The following is an 18,502-nucleotide window of genomic DNA, read 5'->3' on the forward strand; positions in this document are numbered from 1 at the left end:
TATATTGTGTTTCCAAGGTGCATAATGTGCACTATCATAATGTAAGTAGGAATATGTATTAACTGGTTTTGAATAATTAGTAGTCATGATTTGATTATCAATTATTTCTAGGGTCACATCCAGGAAGTCTATTCGTTTAGTGCTGTGTGTGTGAGTGAAAGTCAAATTATAAGTGTTATTATTGAGATAGGAAACAAACTCAGATATAGAAGAAACATCCCCATCCCAAATAATAAATAGATCGTCAATGTAACGGCCATAGAAGACCAGGTTCGCCTCCCAGTCGCTTTCCCACACGAGCGAATCCTCAAGGTCCCCCATGTAGAGATTGGCATAACTGGGTGCGAACCTGGTCCCCATGGCCGTCCCCATGACTTGTAAATATATCCATTATAATACTATAAGTCACCTTGAATTTCCCTCCGAATACAATAATTTTATGTCAGTCTTCAGTCTTTGATACTGGGCTATGCAATCTTTGATATCTATATAGATTCAATATGGCAGACTATTATAATATATGAGTCTCTAGATAGACCACTGATTAAGTGATTTATATATTTTTTAATTTATTTTTATTAGTATGATTATATCCATTTCTATTTATTATTTTTTATTTATATCTATATTATATTATATATAATTTTTTTTATATAATCTTTCTTTGTTATTATATATATATTTTGACTATTTACAACCTGCATATGTATGCTATACATCAGATCTAATATTGTGGTCTATTGCAACTTATGTGGAAATCAACCTCGAATACACCTATCTAATACAATGAAGATAGGATACTGCAATTCCATCTTGTGTATATTACTGACGCTCCTTCATTTATATGTTGCTATTAATGCACCGCCCATTGAGGGTGATCACCTTGACAACCTGTTACACACAATAATTCTGTCTGTGGAACGCAACGCTATCCACGTCAGTCATGTTTTGCTCTTCCGTGTATCTGTCCGGTCACGTGATAAAACAAAGTCACGTGATCGGAAGATTTCCCGTTATACGGATCACTGTGGTCTACCCGGTCACGTGGTTGGAGGTGTCATGTGACCGGGTCAAGTCCTAATATGGACACTTTCCGGCTGTCTTTGCACACAATAAATAAACTACAGCCGTAATGATTGGATGCCGTCCAGTCACGTGATCGGAACGGATCACGTGATCAGGTAATCATGCAAATGATCCTTTCTAAAATCTTAATTTTCTACCTTATCCTATGCTCGTTTTTATAGTATAATATTACAATATGACATGTACTCCGGTAAGATTGCCTTCTTTGTCTTTTAAATTTTACTTTGACCATTTATTGTCTTAATGTGTATGTTTCCACACCTGGATAACCTTACAACCAGGTGTTTTAATTTTACCATAGTTATGGGGGTATATAAAGATGTCCCAGTATACATGAGACACATGCTCCTGAGGAAGCTGGCGGTGATCTAGTCCAGCGAAACGCGTTGAGCTACAGAGATATACTCCTCCCTGACCACTGGCACTTCAAACCACCTTTTGGAATATCTGGCAATAATTGGACTTTGAATCCTCCAGGATCCATACCATCACTTTCCATCTGAAGTCTCCTCATTCCCCTGCTGCTATTGGACCTCGAATTGCTAACGAGAACCAAGGGGCCTTTCATCTGAGACCATGGTAATATCCATATTTGAAATTTTGTGAGGATACCAAGGAGGACTGAGTTCTAGCCAGAATACCAGTATTCACTGCCTAATGAAAATACAAGTGGTCATAGGATAAATTGAGTGACTCTCAACTGCTGAATTTTAAATACCCTCTTGATATTATATCAGATATTTATACCCACTCTTATTATTATTATTTTTTATATTTAATAAATGTATTATTTTATTTTTTAATTGATACAACTGTTTCCGTTCTTTCATTTTTGAGATCCAGCCGGCGCCAGTATATTTCTCTCTGCTTTGTATTACTGTTTAGGGACTTACCATCCCTATACCGGCTGCCGCTGACAGCGCACTCACTCAAATTGTCTTTTTGTATTTGGGGTTTTAGGCTGGGAAAAAAAAGAGCATTAAGTGTTCTTGATGTACAACACCTGATAATGAAAGATTCTGCTAGTAAATTGCTATTCTGTAACAAAAATACAGCAACTAAACATGCCGAATCCTGGGATCGAACCCAGGACCTTTAGATCTTCTGTTTAATGCTCTCACAAAAGAGCTATTGCGTGTAAGTCTGACGTTTAGAAAGTCTTTTTTGGTGTTTAAGATAAGGCAAACTGAAAGAACATCAAGTGTCCTAGAGGGCGAAACCTGAAAATGAAAGTTTCTGCTGCTAAATTTCTTTTTGCTGAATAACAAACTGCAAACACCCAAACATGTGGAAACCCACAATCGTACTAGGGATTTTAAGGTCTTCAGTCTATTGCTCTCACAACTGAGCTATTTTGGCAAGCTATACTGATAAGAATGTCTTTTTTTAGGAGCTAAAGATTTTGCAAACTGAAATAACATAAAATGCTTTTCAAGATCAAAACCTGAACACAACAGTTTTTGCTGCTAAATTGCTATTCAGTAGCAAAAGCAAACACCCAACCATGCTAAACCCCAGGATTGAACAAGACACCCTTAGATCTTCAGTCTAATGTTGTCACAACTGAGCTATTTCGCCAAGCTCTACTAATAAGAAATTCTTTTATTGGGGCTAATAATAATGCAAACTGTAATAACATGAAATGTTCTTGAAGACCAGAACCTGAACATGGCAGTTTCTGCTGCTAAATTGCTATTCTGTAACAAAAAAAACAGCAACTAAATATGCCAAAACCCGGGATCGAACCAGGGACCTTTAGATCTTCAGTCTAACGCTCTCCCAACTGAGCTATTTCGGCTAATTGTGACAGATGTCAAGTCGTATTTGGGGTTTTAGGTTGGGAAAAAAAGAGCATCAAGTGTTCTTGAAGAGCAACACCTTATAATGAAAGATTCTGCTGGTAAATTGCTATTCTGTAACAAAAATACAGCTACTAAACATGCCGAAACCCGGGATCGAACCAGGGACTTATAGATCTTCAGTCTAATGCTCTCCCAAATGAGCTATTGCAGCTACGTCTGACATTTGGAAAGTCTTTTTTGGTGTTTAAGATAAGGCAAACTGAAAGAACATCAAGTGTCCTAGAGGGCGAAACCTGAAAATAAACGTTTCTGCTGCTAAATTTCTTTTTGCTGAATTGCTACTCAGTAACAAAATGCAAACACCCAAACATGTGGAAACCCACGATCGTACTAGGGATTTTAAGGTCATCAGTCTATTGCTCTCACAACTGAGCTATTTTGGCAAGCTATACTGATAAGAATGTCTTTTTTTGGAGCTAAAGATTTTGCAAACTGAAATAACATAAAATGTTTTTCAAGATCAAAAACTGAAAACAACAGTTTTTGCTGCTAAATTGCTATTCAGTAGCAAAAGCAAACACCCAACCATGCTAAACCCCAGGATTGAACAAGACACCCTTAGATCTTCAGTCTAATGTTCTCACAACTGAGCTATTTTGCCAAGCTCTACTAATAAGAAATTCTTTTATTGGGGCTAATAATAATGCAAACTGTAATAACATGAAATGAACTTGAAGACCAGAACCTGAACACGGCAGTTTCTGCTGCTAAATTGCTATTCTGTAACAAAAAAACAGCAACTAAATATGCCGAAACCCGGGATCGAACCAGGGACCTTTATATCTTCAGTCTAACACTCTCCCAACTGAGCTATTTCGGCTAATTGTGAAAGATGTCAAGCCGTATTTGGGGTTTTAGGCTGGGAAAAAAAGAGCATTAAGTGTTCTTGATGAACAACACCTGATAATGAAAGATTCTGCTGGTAAATTGCTATTCTGTAACAAAAATACAGCAACTAAACATGCCGAATCCTGGGATCGAACCCAGGACCTTTAGATCTTCAGTTTAATGCTCTCACAAAAGAGTTATTGCGTGTAAGTCTGACGTTTAGAAAGTCTTTTTTGGTGTTTAAGATAAGGCAAACTGAAAGAACATCAAGTGTCCTAGAGGGCGAAACCTGAAAATGAAAGTTTCTGCTGCTAAATTTCTTTTTGCTGAATAACAAACTGCAAACACCCAAACATGTGGAAACCAACAATCGTACTAGGGATTTTAAGGTCTTCAGTCTATTGCTCTCACAACTGAGCTATTTTGGCAAGCTATACTGATAAAAATGTCTTTTTTTGGAGCTAAAGATTTTGCAAACTGAAATAACATAAAATGTTTTTCAAGATCAAAAACTGAAAACAACAGTTTTTGCTGCTAAATTGCTATTCAGTAGCAAAAGCAAACACCCAACCATGCTAAACCCCAGGATTGAACAAGACACCCTTAGATCTTCAGTCTAATGTTCTCACAACTGAGCTATTTCGCCAAGCTCTACTAATAAGAAATTATTTTATTGGGGCTAATAATAATGCAAACTGTAATAACATGAAATGATCTTGAAGACCAGAACCTGAACATGGCAGTTTCTGCTGCTAAACTGCTATTCTGTAACAAAAAAACAGCAACTAAACATGCCGAAACCCAGGATCGAACAAGGGACCTTTAGATCTTCAGTCTAACGCTCTCCCAACTGAGCTATTTCGGCTAATTGTGAAAGATGTCAAGCCGTATTTGGGGTTTTAGGCTGGGAAAAAAAAGAGCATTAAGTGTTCTTGATGTACAACACCTGATAATGAAAGATTCTGCTGGTAAATTGCTATTCTGTAACAAAAATACAGCAACTAAACATGCCGAATCCTGGGATCGAACCCAGGACCTTTAGATCTTTAGTTTAATGCTCTCACAAAAGAGCTATTGCGTGTAAGTCTGACGTTTAGAAAGTCTTTTTTGGTGTTTAAGATAAGGCAAACTGAAAGAACATCAAGTGTCCTAGAGGGCGAAACCTGAAAATGAAAGTTTCTGCTGCTAAATTTCTTTTTGCTGAATAACAAACTGCAAACACCCAAACATGTGGAAACCCACAATCGTACTAGGGATTTTAAGGTCTTCAGTCTATTGCTCTCACAACTGAGCTATTTTGGCAAGCTATACTGATAAGAATGTCTTTTTTTAGGAGCTAAAGATTTTGCAAACTGAAATAACATAAAATGCTTTTCAAGATCAAAACCTGAACACAACAGTTTTTGCTGCTAAATTGCTATTCAGTAGCAAAAGCAAACACCCAACCATGCTAAACCCCAGGATTGAACAAGACACCCTTAGATCTTCAGTCTAATGTTGTCACAACTGAGCTATTTCGCCAAGCTCTACTAATAAGAAATTCTTTTATTGGGGCTAATAATAATGCAAACTGTAATAACATGAAATGTTCTTGAAGACCAGAACCTGAACATGGCAGTTTCTGCTGCTAAATTGCTATTCTGTAACAAAAAAAACAGCAACTAAATATGCCAAAACCCGGGATCGAACCAGGGACCTTTAGATCTTCAGTCTAACGCTCTCCCAACTGAGCTATTTCGGCTAATTGTGACAGATGTCAAGTCGTATTTGGGGTTTTAGGTTGGGAAAAAAAGAGCATCAAGTGTTCTTGAAGAGCAACACCTTATAATGAAAGATTCTGCTGGTAAATTGCTATTCTGTAACAAAAATACAGCTACTAAACATGCCGAAACCCGGGATCGAACCAGGGACTTATAGATCTTCAGTATAATGCTCTCCCAAATGAGCTATTGCAGCTACGTCTGACATTTGGAAAGTCTTTTTTGGTGTTTAAGATAAGGCAAACTGAAAGAACATCAAGTGTCCTAGAGGGCGAAACCTGAAAATAAACGTTTCTGCTGCTAAATTTCTTTTTGCTGAATTGCTACTCAGTAACAAAATGCAAACACCCAAACATGTGGAAACCCACGATCGTACTAGGGATTTTAAGGTCATCAGTCTATTGCTCTCACAACTGAGCTATTTTGGCAAGCTATACTGATAAGAATGTCTTTTTTTGGAGCTAAAGATTTTGCAAACTGAAATAACATAAAATGTTTTTCAAGATCAAAAACTGAAAACAACAGTTTTTGCTGCTAAATTGCTATTCAGTAGCAAAAGCAAACACCCAACCATGCTAAACCCCAGGATTGAACAAGACACCCTTAGATCTTCAGTCTAATGTTCTCACAACTGAGCTATTTTGCCAAGCTCTACTAATAAGAAATTCTTTTATTGGGGCTAATAATAATGCAAACTGTAATAACATGAAATGAACTTGAAGACCAGAACCTGAACACGGCAGTTTCTGCTGCTAAATTGCTATTCTGTAACAAAAAAACAGCAACTAAATATGCCGAAACCCGGGATCGAACCAGGGACCTTTATATCTTCAGTCTAACACTCTCCCAACTGAGCTATTTCGGCTAATTGTGAAAGATGTCAAGCCGTATTTGGGGTTTTAGGCTGGGAAAAAAAGAGCATTAAGTGTTCTTGATGAACAACACCTGATAATGAAAGATTCTGCTGGTAAATTGCTATTCTGTAACAAAAATACAGCAACTAAACATGCCGAATCCTGGGATCGAACCCAGGACCTTTAGATCTTCAGTTTAATGCTCTCACAAAAGAGTTATTGCGTGTAAGTCTGACGTTTAGAAAGTCTTTTTTGGTGTTTAAGATAAGGCAAACTGAAAGAACATCAAGTGTCCTAGAGGGCGAAACCTGAAAATGAAAGTTTCTGCTGCTAAATTTCTTTTTGCTGAATAACAAACTGCAAACACCCAAACATGTGGAAACCAACAATCGTACTAGGGATTTTAAGGTCTTCAGTCTATTGCTCTCACAACTGAGCTATTTTGGCAAGCTATACTGATAAAAATGTCTTTTTTTGGAGCTAAAGATTTTGCAAACTGAAATAACATAAAATGTTTTTCAAGATCAAAAACTGAAAACAACAGTTTTTGCTGCTAAATTGCTATTCAGTAGCAAAAGCAAACACCCAACCATGCTAAACCCCAGGATTGAACAAGACACCCTTAGATCTTCAGTCTAATGTTCTCACAACTGAGCTATTTCGCCAAGCTCTACTAATAAGAAATTATTTTATTGGGGCTAATAATAATGCAAACTGTAATAACATGAAATGATCTTGAAGACCAGAACCTGAACATGGCAGTTTCTGCTGCTAAATTGCTATTCTGTAACAAAAAAACCAGCAACTAAATATGCCGAAACCCGGGATCGAACCAGGGACCTTTAGATCTTCAGTCTAACGCTATCCCAACTGAGCTATTTCGGCTAATTGTGAAAGATGTCAAGCCGTATTTGGGGTTTTAGGCTGGGAAAAAAAAGAGCATTAAGTGTTCTTGATGTACAACACCTGATAATGAAAGATTCTGCTGGTAAATTGCTATTCTGTAACAAAAATACAGCAACTAAACATGCCGAATCCTGGGATCGAACCCAGGACCTTTAGATCTTCAATTTAATGCTCTCACAAAAGAGTTATTGCGTGTAAGTCTGACGTTTAGAAAGTCTTTTTTGGTGTTTAAGATAAGGCAAACTGAAAGAACATCAAGTGTCCTAGAGGGCGAAACCTGAAAATGAAAGTTTCTGCTGCTAAATTTCTTTTTGCTGAATAACAAACTGCAAACACCCAAACATGTGGAAACCCACAATCGTACTAGGGATTTTAAGGTCTTCAGTCTATTGCTCTCACAACTGAGCTATTTTGGCAAGCTATACTGATAAAAATGTCTTTTTTTGGAGCTAAAGATTTTGCAAACTGAAATAACATAAAATGTTTTTCAAGATCAAAAACTGAAAACAACAGTTTTTGCTGCTAAATTGCTATTCAGTAGCAAAAGCAAACACCCAACCATGCTAAACCCCAGGATTGAACAAGACACCCTTAGATCTTCAGTCTAATGTTCTCACAACTGAGCTATTTCGCCAAGCTCTACTAATAAGAAATTCTTTTATTGGGGCTAATAATAATGCAAACTGTAATAACATGAAATGTTCTTGAAGACCAGAACCTGAACACGGCAGTTTCTGCTGCTAAATTGCTATTCTGTAACAAAAAAAACAGCAACTAAATATGCCGAAACCCGGGATCGAACCAGGGACCTTTAGATCTTCAGTCTAACACTCTCCCAACTGAGCTATTTCGGCTAATTGTGAAAGATGTCAAGCCGTATTTGGAGTTTTAGGCTGGGAAAAAAAAGAGCATTAAGTGTTCTTGATGTACAACTCCTGATAATGAAAGATTCTGCTGGTAAATTGCTATTCTGTAACAAAAATACAGCAACTAAACATGCCGAATCCTGGGATCGAACCCAGGACCTTTAGATCTTCAGTTTAATGCTCTCACAAAAGAGCTATTGCGTGTAAATCTGACGTTTAGAAAGTCTTTTTTGGTGTTTAAGATAAGGCAAACTGAAAGAACATCAAGTGTCCTAGAGGGCGAAACCTGAAAATGAAAGTTTCTGCTGCTAAATTTCTTTTTGCTGAATAACAAACTGCAAACACCCAAACATGTGGAAACCCACAATCGTACTAGGGATTTTAAGGTCTTCAGTCTATTGCTCTCACAACTGAGCTATTTTGGCAAGCTATACTGATAAGAATGTCTTTTTTTAGGAGATAAAGATTTTGCAAACTGAAATAACATAAAATGCTTTTCAAGATCAAAACCTGAACACAACAGTTTTTGCTGCTAAATTGCTATTCAGTAGCAAAAGCAAACACCCAACCATGCTAAACCCCAGGATTGAACAAGACACCCTTAGATCTTCAGTCTAATGTTGTCACAACTGAGCTATTTCGCCAAGCTCTACTAATAAGAAATTCTTTTATTGGGGCTAATAATAATGCAAACTGTAATAACATGAAATGTTCTTGAAGACCAGAACCTGAACACGGCAGTTTCTGCTGCTAAATTGCTATTCTGTAACAAAAAAAAACAGCAACTAAATATGCCGAAACCCAGGATCGAACCAGGGACCTTTAGATCTTCAGTCTAACGCTCTCCCAACTGAGCTATTTCGGCTAATTGTGACAGATGTCAAGTCGTATTTGGGGTTTTAGGTTGGGAAAAAAAGAGCATCAAGTGTTCTTGAAGAGCAACACCTTATAATGAAAGATTCTGCTGGTAAATTGCTATTCTGTAACAAAAATACAGCTACTAAACATGCCGAAACCCGGGATCGAACCAAGGACTTATAGATCTTCAGTCTAATGCTCTCCCAAATGAGCTATTGCAGCTACGTCTGACATTTGGAAAGTCTTTTTTGGTGTTTAAGATAAGGCAAACTGAAAGAACATCAAGTGTCCTAGAGGGCGAAACCTGAAAATAAACGTTTCTGCTGCTAAATTTCTTTTTGCTGAATTGCTACTCAGTAACAAAATGCAAACACCCAAACATGTGGAAACCCATGATCGTACTAGGGATTTTAAGGTCTTCAGTCTATTGCTCTCACAACTGAGCTATTTTGGCAAGCTATACTGATAAGAATGTCTTTTTTTGGAGCTAAAGATTTTGCAAACTGAAATAACATAAAATGTTTTTCAAGATCAAAAAATGAAAACAACAGTTTTTGCTGCTACATTGCTATTCAGTAGCAAAAGCAAACACCCAACCATGCTAAACCCCAGGATTGAACAAGACACCCTTAGATCTTCAGCCTAATGTTCTCACAACTGAGCTATTTCGCCAAGCTCTACTAATAAGAAATTCTTTTATTGGGGCTAATAATAATGCAAACTGTAATAACATGAAATGAACTTGAAGACCAGAACCTGAACACGGCAGTTTCTGCTGCTAAATTGCTATTCTGTAACAAAAAAACAGCAACTAAATATGCCGAAACCCGGCATCAAACCAGGGACCTTTATATCTTCAGTCTAACACTCTCCCAACTGAGCTATTTCGGCTAATTGTGAAAGATGTCAAGCCGTATTTGGGGTTTTAGGCTGGGAAAAAAAGAGCATTAAGTGTTCTTGATGAACAACACCTGATAATGAAAGATTCTGCTGGTAAATTGCTATTCTGTAACAAAAATACAGCAACTAAACATGCCGAATCCTGGGATCGAACCCAGGAGCTTTAGATCTTCAGTTTAATGCTCTCACAAAAGAGCTATTGCGTGTAAGTCTGACGTTTAGAAAGTCTTTTTTGGTGTTTAAGATAAGGCAAACTGAAAGAACATCAAGTGTCCTAGAGGGCGAAACCTGAAAATTAAAGTTTCTGCTGCTAAATTTCTTTTTGCTGACTTGCTACTCAGTTACAAACTGCAAACACCCAAACATGTGGAAACCCACGATCGTACTAGGGATTTTAAGGTCTTCAGTCTATTGCTCTCACAACTAAGCTATTTTGGCAAGCTATACTGATAAAAATGTCTTTTTTTGGAGCTAAAGATTTTGCAAACTGAAATAACATAAAATGTTTTTCAAGATCAAAAACTGAAAACAACAGTTTTTGCTGCTAAATTGCTATTCAGTAGCAAAAGCAAACACCCAACCATGCTAAACCCCAGGATTGAACAAGACACCCTTAGATCTTCAGTCTAATGTTCTCACAACTGAGCTATTTCGCCAAGCTCTACTAATAAGAAATTATTTTATTGGGGCTAATAATAATTAGAGATGAGCGGGTTCGGTTTCTTTGAATCCGAACCCGCACGAACTTCACTTTTTTTTTCACGGGTCCGAGCGACTCGGATCTTCCCGCCTTGCTCGGTTAACCCGAGCGCGCCCGAACGTCATCATGACGCTGTCGGATTCTCGCGAGACTCGGATTCTATATAAGGAGCCGCGCGTCGCCGCCATTTTCACACGTGCATTGAGATTGATAGGGAGAGGACGTGGCTGGCGTCCTCTCCATTAGAATAGATTAGAAGAGAGAGAGAGAGAGAGAGAGAGAGAGATTGTGCAGACAGAGTTTACCACAGTGACCAGTGCAGTTGTTGTTAAGTTAACTTTTATTTAATATATCCGTTCTCTGCTATATCCGTTCTCTGCCTGAAAAAAACGATACACAGCAGTCACACAGTGTGACTCAGTCTGTGTGCACTCAGCTCAGCCCAGTGTGCTGCACATCAATGTATAAAAGCTTATAATAATTGTGGGGGAGACTGGGGAGCACTGCAGGTTGTTATAGCAGGAGCCAGGAGTACATAATATTATATTAATTTTAAATTAAACAGTGCACACTTTTGCTGCAGGAGTGCCACTGCCAGTGTGACTAGTGGTGACCAGTGCCTGACCACCAGTATAGTAGTATATTGTTGTATACTATCTCTTTATCAACCAGTCTATATTAGCAGCAGACACAGTACAGTGCGGTAGTTCACGGCTGTGGCTACCTCTGTGTCGGCAGTCGGCACTCGGCAGGCAGTCCGTCCATCCATAATTGTATAATTATATACCACCTAACCGTGGTATTTTTTTTTCTTTCTTTATACCGTCGTCATAGTCATACTAGTTGTTACGAGTATACTACTATCTCTTTATCAACCAGTGTACAGTGCGGTAGTTCACGGCTGTGGCTACCTCTGTGTCGGCAGTCGGCAGGCAGTCCGTCCATCCATAATTGTATTATTATAATATATACCACCTAACCGTGGTTTTTTTTTCATTCTTTATACCGTCATAGTGTCATACTAGTTGTTACGAGTATACTACTATCTCTTTATCAACCAGTGTACAGTGCGGTAGTTCACAGCTGTGGCTACCTCTGTGTCGGCAGTCGGCAGGCAGTCCGTCCATCCATAATTGTATTATAATATATACCACCTAACCGTGGTTTTTTTTTCATTCTTTATACCGTCATAGTGTCATACTAGTTGTTACGAGTATACTACTATCTCTTTATCAACCAGTGTACAGTGCGGTAGTTCACGGCTGTGGCTACCTCTGTGTCGGCAGTCGGCAGGCAGTCCGTCCATCCATAATTGTATTATAATATATACCACCTAACCGTGTTTTTTTTTTCATTCTTTATACCGTCATAGTCAGTCATACTAGTTGCTACGAGTATACTACTATCTCTTTATCAACCAGTGTACAGTGCGGTAGTTCACGGCTGTGGCTACCTCTGTGTCGGAACTCGGCAGGCAGTCCGTCCATCCATAATTGTATTACAATATATACCACCTAACCGTGGTTTTTTTTTCATTCTTTTTACCGTCATAGTCAGTCATACTAGTTGTTACGAGTATACTACTATCTCTTTATCAACCAGTGTACAGTGCGGTAGTTCACGGCTGTGGCTACCTCTGTGTCGGAACTCGGCAGGCAGTCCGTCCATCCATAATTGTATTATTATAATATATACCACCTAACCGTGGTTTTTTTTTCATTCTTTATACCGTCATAGTGTCATACTAGTTGTTACGAGTATACTACTATCTCTTTATCAACCAGTGTACAGTGCGGTAGTTCACGGCTGTGGCTACCTCTGTGTCGGCAGTCGGCAGGCAGTCCGTCCATCCATAATTGTATTACAATATATACCACCTAACCGTGGTTTTTTTTTCATTCTTTTTACCGTCATAGTCAGTCATACTAGTTGTTACGAGTATACTACTATCTCTTTATCAACCAGTGTACAGTGCGGTAGTTCACGGCTGTGGCTACCTCTGTGTCGGAACTCGGCAGGCAGTCCGTCCATCCATAATTGTATTATTATAATATATACCACCTAACCGTGGTTTTTTTTTCATTCTTTATACCGTCATAGTGTCATACTAGTTGTTACGAGTATACTACTATCTCTTTATCAACCAGTGTACAGTGCGGTAGTTCACGGCTGTGGCTACCTCTGTGTCGGCAGTCGGCAGGCAGTCCGTCCATCCATAATTGTATTATAATATATACCACCTAACCGTGGTTTTTTTTTCATTCTTTATACCGTCATAGTCAGTCATACTAGTTGTTACGAGTATACTACTATCTCTTTATCAACCAGTGTACAGTGCGGTAGTTCACGGCTGTGGCTACCTCTGTGTCGGCACTCGGCAGGCAGTCCGTCCATCCATAATTGTATTACAATATATACCACCTAACCGTGGTTTTTTTATACCACCTAACCGTGGCAGTCCGTCCATAATTGTATACTAGTATCCAATCCATCCATCTCCATTGTTTACCTGAGGTGCCTTTTAGTTCTGCCTATAAAATATGGAGAACAAAAAAGTTGAGGTTCCAAAATTAGGGAAAGATCAAGATCCACTTCCACCTCGTGCTGAAGCTGCTGCCACTAGTCATGGCCGAGACGATGAAATGCCAGCAACGTCGTCTGCCAAGGCCGATGCCCAATGTCATAGTACAGAGCATGTCAAATCCAAAACACCAAATATCAGAAAAAAAAGGACCCCAAAACCTAAAATAAAATTGTCGGAGGAGAAGCGTAAACTTGCCAATATGCCATTTACCACACGGAGTGGCAAGGAACGGCTGAGGCCCTGGCCTATGTTCATGGCTAGTGGTTCAGCTTCACATGAGGATGGAAGCACTCAGCCTCTCGCTAGAAAACTGAAAAGACTCAAGCTGGCAAAAGCACCGCAAAGAACTGTGCGTTCTTTGAAATCCCAAATCCACAAGGAGAGTCCAATTGTGTCGGTTGCGATGCCTGACCTTCCCAACACTGGACGTGAAGAGCATGCGCCTTCCACTATTTGCATGCCCCCTGCAAGTGCTGGAAGGAGCACCCGCAGTCCAGTTCCTGATAGTCAGATTGAAGATGTCAGTGTTGAAGTACACCAGGATGAGGAGGATATGGGTGTTGCTGGCGCTGGGGAGGAAATTGACCAGAAGGATTCTGATGGTGAGGTGGTTTGTTTAAGTCAGGCACCCGGGGAGACACCTGTTGTCCGTGGGAGGAATATGGCCGTTGACATGCCAGGTGAAAATACCAAAAAAATCAGCTCTTCGGTGTGGAGGTATTTCACCAGAAATGCGGACAACAGGTGTCAAGCCGTGTGTTCCCTTTGTCAAGCTGTAATAAGTAGAGGTAAGGACGTTAACCACCTCGGAACATCCTCCCTTATACGTCACCTGCAGCGCATTCATAATAAGTCAGTGACAAGTTCAAAAACTTTGGGTGACAGCGGAAGCAGTCCACTGACCAGTAAATCCCTTCCTCTTGTAACCAAGCTCACGCAAACCACCCCACCAACTCCCTCAGTGTCAATTTCCTCCTTCCCCAGGAATGCCAATAGTCCTGCAGGCCATGTCACTGGCAAGTCTGACGAGTCCTCTCCTGCCTGGGATTCCTCCGATGCATCCTTGCGTGTAACGCCTACTGCTGCTGGCGCTGCTGTTGTTGCCGCTGGGAGTCGATGGTCATCCCAGAGGGGAAGTCGTAAGCCCACTTGTACTACTTCCAGTAAGCAATTGACTGTTCAATAGTCCTTTGCGAGGAAGATGAAATATCACAGCAGTCATCCTACTGCAAAGCGGATAACTGAGTCCTTGACAACTATGTTGGTGTTAGACGTGCGTCCGGTATCCGCCGTTAGTTCACAGGGAACTAGACAATTTATTGAGGCAGTGTGCCCCCGTTACCAAATACCATCTAGGTTCCACTTCTCTAGGCAGGCGATACCGAGAATGTACACGGACGTCAGAAAAAGACTCACCAGTGTCCTAAAAAATGCAGTTGTACCCAATGTCCACTTAACCACGGACATGTGGACAAGTGGAGCAGGGCAGGGTCAGGACTATATGACTGTGACAGCCCACTGGGTAGATGTATGGACTCCCGCCGCAAGAACAGCAGCGGCGGCACCAGTAGCAGCATCTCGCAAACGCCAACTCTTTCCTAGGCAGGCTACGCTTTGTATCACCGCTTTCCAGAATACGCACACAGCTGAAAACCTCTTACGGCAACTGAGGAAGATCATCGCGGAATGGCTTACCCCAATTGGACTCTCCTGTGGATTTGTGGCATCGGACAACGCCAGCAATATTGTGTGTGCATTAAATATGGGCAAATTCCAGCACGTCCCATGTTTTGCACATACCTTGAATTTGGTGGTGCAGAATTTTTTAAAAAACGACAGGGGCGTGCAAGAGATGCTGTCGGTGGCCAGAAAAATTGCGGGACACTTTCGGCGTACAGGCACCACGTACAGAAGACTGGAGCACCACCAAAAACTACTGAACCTGCCCTGCCATCATCTGAAGCAAGAAGTGGTAACGAGGTGGAATTCAACCCTCTATATGCTTCAGAGGTTGGAGGAGCAGCAAAAGGCCATTCAAGCCTATACAATTGAGCACGATATAGGAGATGGAATGCACCTGTCTCAAGTGCAGTGGAGAATGATTTCAACGTTGTGCAAGGTTCTGATGCCCTTTGAACTTGCCACACGTGAAGTCAGTTCAGACACTGCCAGCCTGAGTCAGGTCATTCCCCTCATCAGGCTTTTGCAGAAGAAGCTGGAGGCATTGAAGAAGGAGCTAACACGGAGCGATTCCGCTAGGCATGTGGGACTTGTGGATGCAGCCCTTAATTCGCTTAACAAGGATTCACGGGTGGTCAATCTGTTGAAATCAGAGCACTACATTTTGGCCACCGTGCTCGATCCTAGATTTAAAGCCTACCTTGGATCTCTCTTTCCGGCAGACACAGGTCTGCTGGGGTTGAAAGACCTGCTGGTGACAAAATTGTCAAGTCAAGCGGAACGCGACCTGTCAACATCTCCTCCTTCACATTCTCCCGCAACTGGGGGTGCGAGGAAAAGGCTCAGAATTCCGAGCCCACCCGCTGGCGGTGATGCAGGGCAGTCTGGAGCGACTGCTGATGCTGACATCTGGTCCGGACTGAAGGACCTGCCAACGATTACGGACATGTCGTCTACTGTCACTGCATATGATTCTCTCAACATTGATAGAATGGTGGAAGATTATATGAGTGACCGCATCCAAGTAGGCACGTCACACAGTCCGTACTTATACTGGCAGGAAAAAGAGGCAATTTGGAGGCCCTTGCACAAACTGGCTTTATTCTACCTAAGTTGCCCTCCCACAAGTGTGTACTCCGAAAGAGTGTTTAGTGCCGCCGCTCACCTTGTCAGCAATCGGCGTACGAGGTTACATCCAGAAAATGTGGAGAAGATGATGTTCATTAAAATGAATTATAATCAATTCCTCCGCGGAGACATTGACCAGCAGCAATTGCCTCCACAAAGTACACAGGGAGCTGAGATGGTGGATTCCAGTGGGGACGAATTGATAATCTGTGAGGAGGGGGATGTACACGGTGATATATCGGAGGGTGAAGATGAGGTGGACATCTTGCCTCTGTAGAGCCAGTTTGTGCAAGGAGAGATTAATTGCTTCTTTTTTGGGGGGGGTCCAAACCAACCCGTCATATCAGTCACAGTCGTGTGGCAGACCCTGTCACTGAAATGATGGGTTGGTTAAAGTGTGCATGTCCTGTTTTGTTTATACAACATAAGGGTGGGTGGGAGGGCCCAAGGATAATTCCATCTTGCACCTCTTTTTTCTTTTCTTTTTCTTTGCATCATGTGCTGATTGGGGAGGGTTTTTTGGAAGGGACATCCTGCGTGACACTGCAGTGCCACTCCTAGATGGGCCCGGTGTTTGTGTCGGCCACTAGGGTCGCTAATCTTACTCACACAGCTACCTCATTGCGCCTCTTTTTTTCTTTGCGTCATGTGCTGTTTGGGGAGGGTTTTTTGGAAGGGACATCCTGCGTGACACTGCAGTGCCACTCCTAGATGGGCCCGGTGTTTGTGTCGGCCACTAGGGTCGCTAATCTTACTCACACAGTCAGCTACCTCATTGCGCCTCTTTTTTTCTTTGCGTCATGTGCTGTTTGGGGAGGGTTTTTTGGAAGGGCCATCCTGCGTGACACTGCAGTGCCACTCCTAGATGGGCCCGGTGTTTGTGTCGGCCACTAGGGTCGCTAATCTTACTCACACAGCTACCTCATTGCGCCTCTTTTTTTCTTTGCGTCATGTGCTGTTTGGGGAGGGTTTTTTGGAAGGGCCATCCTGCGTGACACTGCAGTGCCACTCCTAGATGGGCCCGGTGTTTGTGTCGGCCACTAGGGTCGCTAATCTTACTCACACAGTCAGCTACCTCATTGCGCCTCTTTTTTTCTTTGCGTCATGTGCTGTTTGGGGAGGGTTTTTTGGAAGGGACATCCTGCGTGACACTGCAGTGCCACTCCTAGATGGGCCCGGTGTTTGTGTCGGCCACTAGGGTCGCTTATCTTACTCACACAGCGACCTCGGTGCAAATTTTAGGACTAAAAATAATATTGTGAGGTGTGAGGTATTCAGAATAGACTGAAAATGAGTGTAAATTATGGTTTTTGAGGTTAATAATACTTTGGGATCAAAATGACCCCCAAATTCTATGATTTAAGCTGTTTTTTAGTGTTTTTGGAAAAAAACACCCGAATCCAAAACACACCCGAATCCGACAAAAATAATTCGGTGAGGTTTTGCCAAAACGCGTTCGAACCCAAAACACGGCCGCGGAACCGAACCCAAAACCAAAACACAAAACCCGAAAAATTTCAGGCGCTCATCTCTAATAATAATGCAAACTGTAATAACATGAAATGAACTTGAAGACCAGAACCTGAACACGGCAGTTTCTGCTGCTAAATTGCTATTCTGTAACAAAAAAACAGCAACTAAATATGCCGAAACCCGGGATCAAATCAGGTACCTTTATATCTTCAGTCTAACACTCTCCCAACTGAGCTATTTCGGCTAATTGTGAAAGATGTCAAGCCGTATTTGGGGTTTTAGGCTGGGAAAAAAAGAGCATTAAGTGTTCTTGATGAACAACACCTGATAATGAAAGATTCTGCTGGTAAATTGCTATTCTGTAACAAAAATACAGCAACTAAACATGCCGAATCCTGGGATCGAACCCAGGAGCTTTAGATCTTCAGTTTAATGCTCTCACAAAAGAGCTATTGCGTGTAAGTCTGACGTTTAGAAAGTCTTTTTTGGTGTTTAAGATAAGGCAAACTGAAAGAACATCAAGTGTCCTAGAGGGCGAAACCTGAAAATGAAAGTTTCTGCTGCTAAATTTCTTTTTGCTGAATAACAAACTGCAAACACCCAAACATGTGGAAACCCACAATCGTACTAGGGATTTTAAGGTCTTCAGTCTATTGCTCTCACAACTGAGCTATTTTGGCAAGCTATACTGATAAGAATGTCTTTTTTTAGGAGCTAAAGATTTTGCAAACTGAAATAACATAAAATGCTTTTCAAGATCAAAACCTGAACACAACAGTTTTTGCTGCTAAATTGCTATTCAGTAGCAAAAGCAAACACCCAACCATGCTAAACCCCAGGATTGAACAAGACACCCTTAGATCTTCAGTCTAATGTTGTCACAACTGAGCTATTTCGCCAAGCTCTACTAATAAGAAATTCTTTTATTGGGGCTAATAATAATGCAAACTGTAATAACATGAAATGTTCTTGAAGACCAGAACCTGAACACGGCAGTTTCTGCTGCTAAATTGCTAT

The 18,502-nt window shown here is 40.9% G+C and overlaps 11 non-coding genes across 11 annotated transcripts; all 11 read right to left on the reverse strand.

The window, feature by feature from the left end:
- Positions 1 to 2,811: 2,811 nt before the first annotated feature.
- On the reverse strand, positions 2,812 to 2,884 carry TRNAF-GAA (transfer RNA phenylalanine (anticodon GAA)). The gene has a single exon. It is a non-coding gene; the product is annotated as a tRNA-Phe (tRNA).
- Positions 2,885 to 3,026: 142 nt separating this feature from the next.
- On the reverse strand, positions 3,027 to 3,099 carry TRNAF-GAA (transfer RNA phenylalanine (anticodon GAA)). The gene has a single exon. It is a non-coding gene; the product is annotated as a tRNA-Phe (tRNA).
- Positions 3,100 to 3,695: 596 nt separating this feature from the next.
- Positions 3,696 to 3,768, reverse strand: TRNAF-GAA (transfer RNA phenylalanine (anticodon GAA)). The gene has a single exon. It is a non-coding gene; the product is annotated as a tRNA-Phe (tRNA).
- An 800-nt stretch (positions 3,769 to 4,568) lies between these two features.
- On the reverse strand, positions 4,569 to 4,641 carry TRNAF-GAA (transfer RNA phenylalanine (anticodon GAA)). Its single transcript has one exon. It is a non-coding gene; the product is annotated as a tRNA-Phe (tRNA).
- An 803-nt stretch (positions 4,642 to 5,444) lies between these two features.
- TRNAF-GAA (transfer RNA phenylalanine (anticodon GAA)) lies at positions 5,445 to 5,517 on the reverse strand. Its single transcript has one exon. It is a non-coding gene; the product is annotated as a tRNA-Phe (tRNA).
- An 811-nt stretch (positions 5,518 to 6,328) lies between these two features.
- On the reverse strand, positions 6,329 to 6,401 carry TRNAF-GAA (transfer RNA phenylalanine (anticodon GAA)). The gene has a single exon. It is a non-coding gene; the product is annotated as a tRNA-Phe (tRNA).
- An 801-nt stretch (positions 6,402 to 7,202) lies between these two features.
- On the reverse strand, positions 7,203 to 7,275 carry TRNAF-GAA (transfer RNA phenylalanine (anticodon GAA)). Its single transcript has one exon. It is a non-coding gene; the product is annotated as a tRNA-Phe (tRNA).
- Positions 7,276 to 8,077: 802 nt separating this feature from the next.
- TRNAF-GAA (transfer RNA phenylalanine (anticodon GAA)) lies at positions 8,078 to 8,150 on the reverse strand. Its single transcript has one exon. It is a non-coding gene; the product is annotated as a tRNA-Phe (tRNA).
- An 804-nt stretch (positions 8,151 to 8,954) lies between these two features.
- Positions 8,955 to 9,027, reverse strand: TRNAF-GAA (transfer RNA phenylalanine (anticodon GAA)). Its single transcript has one exon. It is a non-coding gene; the product is annotated as a tRNA-Phe (tRNA).
- An 811-nt stretch (positions 9,028 to 9,838) lies between these two features.
- TRNAF-GAA (transfer RNA phenylalanine (anticodon GAA)) lies at positions 9,839 to 9,911 on the reverse strand. Its single transcript has one exon. It is a non-coding gene; the product is annotated as a tRNA-Phe (tRNA).
- Positions 9,912 to 17,656: 7,745 nt separating this feature from the next.
- Positions 17,657 to 17,729, reverse strand: TRNAF-GAA (transfer RNA phenylalanine (anticodon GAA)). The gene has a single exon. It is a non-coding gene; the product is annotated as a tRNA-Phe (tRNA).
- Positions 17,730 to 18,502: the final 773 nt, after the last annotated feature.

Source organism: Pseudophryne corroboree, chromosome 4 (genome assembly GCF_028390025.1).
Source record: "Pseudophryne corroboree isolate aPseCor3 chromosome 4, aPseCor3.hap2, whole genome shotgun sequence".
Classification (NCBI taxonomy): Eukaryota; Metazoa; Chordata; class Amphibia; order Anura; family Myobatrachidae; genus Pseudophryne; species Pseudophryne corroboree.